The 8084-nt window shown below is 52.2% G+C and overlaps 1 long non-coding RNA gene and 1 pseudogene across 1 annotated transcript; both read left to right on the top strand.

Moving 5' to 3' along the window:
- The first annotated feature begins 1 nt into the window (after position 1).
- Positions 2-879, top strand: LOC123522681. Its single transcript, XR_006680919.1, has 2 exons — positions 2-72; positions 487-879. It is a non-coding gene; the product is annotated as an uncharacterized LOC123522681 (long non-coding RNA).
- A 6505-nt stretch (positions 880-7384) lies between these two features.
- LOC115872751 overlaps positions 7385-8084 on the top strand; it is a 13144-nt pseudogene continuing 12444 nt past the window's right edge.

Genomic DNA, 8084 nt, shown 5'->3' with positions numbered 1-8084 from the left:
AGTATGATGGGATCATCCTTCCTGGCAAATAAATTCCTGTTTCCAAAAGACGAATAAAAAGGTTACAGTGAGGTGAGCTGGCTGTTGTGTGTTCTGTGCAAGCAGGCCGGCCATGGTCAAATCCTTGGATGAGCTAGTCACTCGGCCCGGCTGTCCCGATTGGATGTGGAGGGGTTCTGGGAGGCTCCCCTTTCTCCACTCGGCAATGTATCAGCACTGGCTGGAAGTGGGTGGTACAGTGGGGTGCTAGCCCAGCCCACCAGCTGCCCTTTGGATGGAAGACGAGGGTGTTTACAGAAGAGTGATGGCCTTGGAACCCACGTGGGACCCTTCTGCTCTGTCCTGCAGGGTCACTGAGTCAGCAGTGTGCCGTGAGGGTCACAGGGTGGGCGGCAGTACTCGGGCTTCCCTTCTGTGAGGAGTCTGAGGTGGTGAGGGCTGTGGGAGGGGGGCTTGGAGCCTAACTGCCTGGGTCCCTTTCACTAGCTCTGTGTCACCAGGAGCGGGGTTCCTGATGTCCACCTCACGGAGCCCGGCACAGCGCTCCAGGAGCTTGTCTCCCATTCCTCTGACCATGCCCGTGATCCTTGGCCAGCGGTTTGGTTCTGAGTTTTAGTCTGGGCTTTACATTTTGAGCACTGTTTGAGGCCGCTCGTGTGACTAATAGAGGATGGCTGTCCTTCAATGGTTCTCTGGTATGTTACCTGCTTTATAGATTTATTTTTAGCCTGGAAATTATTTGGTGTAGTCTTTTTTTAATTGACAACAATGGCATGTTATATCTTTATTAAAACTATCATAGTAGGTGTTCTCTCAGTCAGATTAGATCTACATTATTAAAGGAAAGAAACATGAATTTTGTTTCCTTTAAAGCAGAAACGTGCGTTTATGTGTCAATCTTAACATATATAGCACATAGATAGAAACTCGAGTGGGGTCTGGTTCTTGTCAGCTACATGTTTCTAACAAGTCAGTACGTACAGTAAGGGCTCTGCGCCCATAAGAGAAGAAACCTATGGTGTGGCTACAGAGCCCCCTCATGCTGGGTCCTTGGCTGCAGTGGGAAGTTTCCCAAGAAGATGGAGCCTAATGTAGAGGAGGCATTTCAGAAATGTAGAAAGTTCCTCTGATCGTGCACTGTGGCCTTGTGTGCTTTCACTGCTGGCAGACATTTCCTGTGCTGTTTGTCTCTGAACTGCTCAGAGCAGTGGTTCTCAACCTTCCTCATGCCGTAACCCTTTCATACAGTTCATGTTGTGGTGACACCCCCCCCCCAACCATAACAACTGTTTTTATTGCTACTTCATAACTATTTCTGTTACTGTTATGAATCGTCATGTAAATATCTGATATGCAGGATATATTCTCATTGTTACAATTTGAACATAATTAGAGCATAGTGATTAATCACAAAACAATATGTAATTATATATTGTGAAATGTTTATGTTTTCCGATGGTCTTAGGTGACCCTGTGAAAGGATCGTTCGACCCCTTTGGGGGTCGAAGAACCGCTGCACACAGAGCTGGTTCCTACGAGTCCAATGAAAAAGGTCTCAAATGTTCAGCTTTTCCAAATGACTGTGCTGCTCCGTCCTCTTTCACAATCCGCTGTGTCCTTCTCGTTCACACGCTGGTCTCTAGGGACCCTCTCACAGGAGCCATACTTGAAGTATTTTAGGGGAGAAACAGGATACAGTTCCTTGATCAGGACCGTGCCCTGCCCTCTGCTGCTGGTACAACTCGGCGCCATGCTGAAGCTGCAAGCTGTCTGCAGAGCTAGCTGCATGCCGTCCCTAGTGGCTGTCCCTGGTCCATTCTGCTCACATCTCCCTTTCAGCCTACTGGGATGGCAGGACCGACTGACCCCCCCTTCATTAGGACTCCATGCAGCTTATTGGTTCTATTAGCAAGTTGTCCGAATCCCATGATGGCCTGTACACGGGTCATTTGGTGGGAGTGACGGCTTCCTACGGAAGTTCATAGAATAGTTCCATCCCTACAGTGGCTCGGGCTTTTTGTTTGTATTACTGTTGATTTCATTTTATTGAAAACATTCCATATCTTACTGTATCGAGCATATTTCTACATCATTTTCTATATGAGCCTTGCTATCAGCTTCTCTTTCCCTCCCTCCCCCCAACCTCATGACCCCTTGATAAATTATAAATTATTGCTGTTTTCATGTCTGTCTCCCTTCACCCACAGTTGTTTGTCCCCCTGGGGTGGGAGGATGTTCTATGTCAATAATTATGATGGATTCCCCATTCCTGCCCCTGGCCTCCTGGTATCACTACTTCCATTTCTGATCCTGTGGGGTTTACCTGACCAGTGTACATGATCCAGGCTAGCCGGAGCAGAAAGGCAGGACGGGTCATGATAGTGGGGGGGGGCGAGGAAGCTTCAAAGAACCAGAGGAACATGTGTTTCATTGGTGCTCTAAGCAGTTAAGCTTTGAGTGAGTCCCAGAACACCTGTACTGGGACAATTGGGGACATTTTCCTAAGCAGGTAGGAGTAGTTTGTGCTAGACAAGTTTGCCATGGCCCTGGCTAGCAGTTGGATTCGGGAGACATCCTTCGTGATTAAGTTTTGGGTTGAACTTGGAGCAAGAACGTGAATATATCATCAAGGCTTTGGGTAAAACTCCCAACCTCAAACCTGAGTTAGAATTTAGCCTTTTTAAAAGATAAAGTTTTGTTGATACACAGCACACATTAAGAGTACAATCAGAAGCTGCTTTTTGCATCTGGTGACTGGCATGCACTTGGAAGCACTGGCCACCAGGCCATAACCTGTACGGATGGCAATGTTCAAGGAGGTTTCATGAGTAAATTTGCTTTGATCATCTTGCTGTGCGGTTATCAGCCCTCAGCTACCCATGAGAACTCGGAGCAGTGCTTCAGTGTTGACCATGTGCCTGTTGTGTACTGTGATGAAGACTCCCGAGTGGCCACAGGCTCCCGTGCCAGGCTTGGAGGTCTGGGTGCCGTTTTCCTGGCTGAACGTATTCCATTCTCGAGCCTCTTCCCCACACCTGGTTGATCAGTGGAATCACCTGGGGATCTACAGCTGCACCAGATCCCCGGTTGCCTCCAAGATCAGCTGAGTGGGAACCTACGGTGCAGTTCTCAGGCTGGGGCAGCACTGTGGGACCTGGGTTGGGAGGGGTTGTAGAGTATCAGAATAACTGCTGCTGTGGGCATTAGTGCTTGATACTGCCATTTGGAGTCATCTGCAAACCAGTAAGTAGAGCTCTGGGTATAAAAGTCACTGGTGCCAGCTAAGCCAACACTGGAGCAACTGAACTGCGGGGGTCACAGATGGAGGGCCTGATCAGATAATGGGCCGGGTCCAAGCAGTGTGGAGGGCTTGGCTGCCGCAGCAGAACTCCAGAAGGGGTGAGCAGAAACGGGGAAAGCAATTAGGTTAAGGGGGTTTGTATCGGCGCTGTTATTTTCATCCACATTAAAATGGCCTGAAGTTCCAAGAAAGTGGAAGCAAAAATGTGGGTAATAGCATAAGCATCCCTGTAAAGAGGTGATCAGAAAAGTGGATGTGTGTAGGTACAGCACATGGAATTGGAAGAGTTTTCCCGCTAAGCCTTCAGAGCCCCCTCTGCACGTTTATTGTGTTTGGACCTTTGTAGAGACACTCCTTGTCTGGGGATTTACCCTCACGCTCCATCACTTAATTACACGATGGAAGCAGCACAAGAGCACAGAGGGTCCTTGTCCCGCTGGTGACATGCAAACTGTTGAACTATTTTAATCCATGTTTTTCCCACTCGGCACCTCACTGTTAAACTGGCCTGGTGGCCCGTGTCATGGACATGTAGGACAGACCAACCTGTCTCGGGAGAAGTACAAGCAGAAGGCATGTCCCTGTCTGTACTTCAGCAAAGACCCCTGCCTAGAGAAGGGCACCATGCTTCCTCAGGGGCAGTGAGGAAGAGGAAGGTCCTCAGTAAGGTGGACAACAGGTGGCTCAAGCATAGCAGTGACTGCAAGGCTCTGTTTGGCTCACAGGGCCCCTGACAACAGGACACTTCGCCCTAGCTCCCACCTGTCCCTGAGGATTGGGACTGTCAGGGTCATAGACGGCAGAGGCCCGTGGAATGCGACAGACAGTATAGGTTCCAGACGACTGCAATAAAATATAACACCACAAAGAGTCGCAAATTGGCACACGTGAAAGTTAGGTTGGCACTAGTCTGTTAGGCAGCCTTGGTGGTACAGGGGGCCGCTAACCACGGGGTTAGCAGTTCGGAACCAACAGCCACTCTGGGAGAACGGTGGGCCGGTTCTACTCTGCCCTCCAGGGTCACTGAGCTGGAATCGGCTCGGTAGCAGTGAGGCTTTCTGTTTTGAGTAGATTTGTCGAGTAGGCATGGATGGCACTGATGCAAGTTTGGAATACTGTGAGAATCACCCAGATGCCCTCGAGACTCCCGGGGTGCAGGGACACGGCACTGGAAGACTTGCCCAATGCGGGGAAGCCACAGACCCTCGACTTGTCAAAGGTGTGATCCTGCCTGGGCTGTCCCTGTGAGCCCTTCGCCACAGATCCCCGGGAGCTGTAGGTGTGGGGGAGAGCGCACTGAGCTGGACCAGGCCGATCCTCTGTGCTGCCCGTGCCGAGGCTCCCGCTCAAAGCGCCTTCTTGCCCAGCAGAAAGAAGCGCTGCCCGGTCCTGCGCCATCCTCACAGCGGCCACGTGCTGGAGCCCATCGTTGGAGTCACTCTGATGTGGTTCATCATGCTGAGGGGCCATCCGCTCTTTCTCTGCCCCTCTCACCAGCACAAAGTCCTCCACCGTGTTCCCTTCCACTAACCTGCCCAACGTTCATGAGCTTGTTGCCAGCCACCCTTGGAAGGAGCGTTCCGGTTGGACTTGGTCCAACGCAGATTTGTTCACGGTACAGCCGAGAGACCTGCCCGGCATCATCACTCACGCACACTGGTCCTTTGCCGGTCTCCCCTCTTGTTTCCTGAGTTCAGGGCTTTTGCCTTTCCCTGTAGCTTTGCCTCCTGCTAGTTCCAACACCCGTGCCCAGGACCCCAAGCCATGTCTTGGCTGAAAGCCACTGTAAGTAGGCTGTCAGCAGGCCCTGAGTCCTAAAGGGTTAAGGCCCAGGTGAATGGGGAGGGCAGGGCCCCCAAACTGCTCCACAGGTAGTTTGAGCTGCCAGCCACTGGGGACTCAGCCGGTGCCTGGGGGTACTGGAGCCACTTGTTATGGAAACCAGCGGAGTGGTTGTCAGGGGGGAATCAGCCTGAGGCACCCGGGGGGCACCCGGAGGCCTGACTTTCACTCGCTCAAGACGCAGGAAAGCTCTGGAAACATGGACAGAGCCGCTGGTTCGTGTGTTTACAAGTCAGCGGACAGAAATGTTGAGTACCAAGTGAGGCCCTTAAATAAGTTTAGGATGGTCTAGAAATTTTTTTTATCACAATGGATGCAGTTATGTGGTAAATATGTCAGCAGCTACCTGTAGCCTGGAAACACCTTAAAAGCAGGACTTTGAGCCCATCCTCCGGGCTCACTCATGGTAACGTGCAGCCCGGATGAACCGACTTTGGTAACTGTGGGTGTAGCAGGATAGTCATGGGAACAGGCAACCTCAGGCTGCTGCCCCGCTAGAAAGGCACTGTCCCCCCGAGAAAGCAAGGACCTTGATCAGCAACGGCAGCACCCAGCGCTGCCCACTCCGAGATGGCGGCACCGCACCCTTTGAGTGTATGTGGCTCTCCACCCCTGTGTCCCGGACAGCTCGGTGGGTCCCTTTGGCAGTCTAGGGTCATCTCACCTTCACCTGCACCACTGTGCCAACACTTGGCTTCTGCCTCCATCTCCCGTGTTCCCGCCCAACTCACACAGACAAAGACGGTGACATGTCCGGAAGGACAGTCCCTGGGAAGGACACACTGCTTGGAAGGAAGACCTCCCTGAGCCGGACTGATGGTGCAGCAATCACGGGCTCACACGGGAACAACTGTGAAGATGGCGTCGGACCAGGCAGTGCTTCTGTTCTGTTGTCCGTAGGTCGATATGCGTCGGAACTGGCGCAGTGGCACCTCACCACCACCACCCACTGCCATTGAGGTGGCACGACTGGCAGTAACCCCATCCCCTGGATCAGGCTCCTGAAAGAGCCCGTAGCTGCGAGTCTGTTTCTAGGGCAGCGGTTCTCCACCTTCCTCATGCCGCGACCCTTTCATAGAGTTCCTCTTGGTGGTCACCCCCAACCATCACATTATTTTCATTGCTACTTCATCACTGTTATGTTGCTACTGTGATGAATCGGGGCACCCCTGTGAAAGGGTCATTGGACCCCCCCAAAAGGGTCACAACCCACAGGTTGAGAACTGCTGTTCTAGGGCCTCAGCCTGCCTTTGTCCCAGTTCTGGTTATCACTAGGCTGCATTAGCCAGGACTGAGCCCTGTGAATCGCCCTCCCGAGGCAATGGCAGTCAGTAACTAGCAGAAGTGAAGTCCAGGCCCCCCACACCCCATCCCCGCTAAGTCACCCTGCTGTTACTAAGGGCCGGGGGGGAATGTACCGCTCTGATCTCAGGGGCGTATAGGTGACCTTTATCCCTTTGAACACACACCATAGTGACTACCTCTTGAGAAGTGTGAGGTCTTTTACATTTTGTGTTTTGCTTTAAAGATTCATTCTGTTCAGCATTGCAGGGTGTAACACAGCGGCTCATCGAATTTGGAGTCACACCTAGGATTCAGCAAGTATCTGGGCTCTGGCCCGTGCGCGTATTTGAGAGGGAGCCCTCAGCATGCTTCCTGAAGAATAGAGCAGGGGGACGATGAAGCACCCTACTATGAAGGGTGCCACCTGGCACCCCATCTGTCCTGATTGTAAGAACTGGCTGTGAGATGAACTCCCCAGGAGGGGGACTGTACACCGGGTGTGAGGACAGGAGCTGACCTCCTCTCCCTTCACCAGGAGGGAGAAGAATTACCATTAACATCAACCCAAGGCTGACTCCTATGAGGCAGAAGCCTCCAGCTCCGACCTATACCAGATCTGACACCAACCGCTGTTCCCGTGGCGCTCTCTACGGCTCTGCTGCTGGTCTAAGAGGCCATCGAGTCCGTTCTGACCCACAGCCGCGCGCTCTGTGCACAGCAGAACAGAAACCCTGCCCTGTCCTGCGCCATGCTCACAAATGTTCCCGTGCTTGAGCCCATTGTGGCCACCGTGTCGGTCCTTCTCCTTGAGGACCTTCCACTTTTTTGCTGCCCCTCCACTTGACCAAGCATGACATCCTTCTCCAGGGACTGGTCTCTCTTGACAACATGTCCAAAGCATGTGAGATGAACATGGTTGCCTCTAAAGAACATGCAGGCCATACGTCTTCCAAGACAAATGCCATTGTCAGGGAGCAAACGCAAGTACAGATCGTACGAATCATCCATGGTACGAATGTATGAATTAAAGGAGCACAAGGCTGGAACGTGGAGGGAGCTTATTTACAAGAGACATTTAAGCCTGGAGTAAATCTCTCTCTCGTTGCAAGCCTCTTCGGTGCTGTTTACTCACTGATCAAGAGTAGAACCCCCAGATCGCCAGCCACAGACCCAATCAGTGGGCGTGCACTTTCTACTACTAACCTACACGAATCCTCACGTTTCTCAGCTCGAATGTGATAAAGCCTGCCTTCCCGAAGCAGCCCAGGATGCTGGGCACACGACCCTGCCCTCACGCATGCACGCAGACACTCTGAGGACCAAAGCCTTGGAACGTGTTTGTAGAAAGACGGACGTCCACCTTGCCCATTGTGGACGAATCAGGAAAGGGGGTAGACATTTATTCCAAACGTGATATAACGGATCTTGCTGCTGGAACAACAAACAGCCCGGAGACCACAGTGCTCCTAGCCCTGCAGCGCCCGGCACAGGGTCTTGAAGGGGTTGTGAAGTGCACTATGCTTTCAAACACGGGAGTCTGGGGGCACCGGTTGGTGGTAGTCAGTGAAGCAGATGGGATTATCAGTATTCTTCCCCTGTCCCCCACCCTCCAAGCCCTAATACTCACACAAGCAGGGGCTCAGCAGGAGACAGAAGC

Source organism: Echinops telfairi, unplaced genomic scaffold (genome assembly GCF_000313985.2).
Source record: "Echinops telfairi isolate 266 unplaced genomic scaffold, ASM31398v2 ScPeMD7_7457;HRSCAF=8495, whole genome shotgun sequence".
Classification (NCBI taxonomy): Eukaryota; Metazoa; Chordata; class Mammalia; order Afrosoricida; family Tenrecidae; genus Echinops; species Echinops telfairi.
This window is presented reverse-complemented; position numbering and strand designations above follow the sequence as displayed.